The following is a 1,106-nucleotide window of genomic DNA, read 5'->3' as shown; positions in this document are numbered from 1 at the left end:
ATTTTACAAAAAAAAAAAAAAATTTCTCGATAAAAATCTGAAATTTTGAAACACCATTTTTTCGTTTAAAAATTACGTTTTGACACAGAAACTGAATTTTTCGTTTTTGACACGAAACGGCGTTTCTGAAACAGAAACGATACCAAACGGGCCCTTAATGTTAGTAAATCAGGAAAAAATCAGCTGAAGAAACAGAATAATTCACTTCCCCTTAAAGTTCAGTAATACCCTCCTAGGTTTAATTATTTTCTTAAATACCATTTAAGATTCCATTTCTTCGGCAACAACCAAATTTCGTTCAGCAAATAAGTAGTTTATAATCCAACCTATCATAACTTGGAGTTATGATAATTAATAAGTTATGATCTTCCAAACACTAAATATAGAAAGAAGCTCATAAGATAGTAATAGTATTCTCCTCTCTTGTGTTTAATCTAATTCAACTTGGATTTAGATCCTCTCAAATTCTTAATTGTGAATATATTTTACCCCCTCAAATGCTTTAAACTCCTATAACTGTTCGATTTTGAAAATGTACAATTGTCACTGTGCACAAAGAGAATTGCATAAGTAAGAATTAGAAAGGTTCAACTTCTCAATCTTCTCTTTCTCGATTTACTAGTCAAAACCAATCACTTTACCCCATGAAAGTTTTGCCAGCTAGGGTCTGTATTGAATATTGAATTTTTCTTACCTATTCTAAACTTCCAACTATCTTAATGGTGGTTGGACAATCATTTTCTCTTTTCCTTGATTCAATTTGCTAATAGTGACAACTGAAAGTAATGGGAAGGTTGCTATTTTTTTTTCTTTGACTGACTCTGCTAATTGTGAGTCTAGGTTCAGTTTACCCTCAACATCAATGGATAAGGGAACCCCACACATACATGACAAAGGTGAATTCCTCTTCAAAGTACTTATACTTTAAGAAACAATCCTGTATGTATGTCTAAATTTTCTTCGTCTCAAACCAATGTCAGACTAACATTGTAATGTGTCTTAGCTCATGACGACTCCATTAGTGCTAAACACAAAGTAGAAAAATACTTTTAAATAAAAAAATTAAATTTAAAAAGACTATTTTGAGCATAGTTTGAAATTTAATT

Source organism: Macadamia integrifolia, chromosome 13 (assembly GCF_013358625.1).
Source record: "Macadamia integrifolia cultivar HAES 741 chromosome 13, SCU_Mint_v3, whole genome shotgun sequence".
Taxonomy (NCBI): domain Eukaryota; kingdom Viridiplantae; phylum Streptophyta; class Magnoliopsida; order Proteales; family Proteaceae; genus Macadamia; species Macadamia integrifolia.
The sequence above is the reverse complement of the archived record's forward strand: the minus strand, read 5'-3'. Positions refer to the sequence as shown.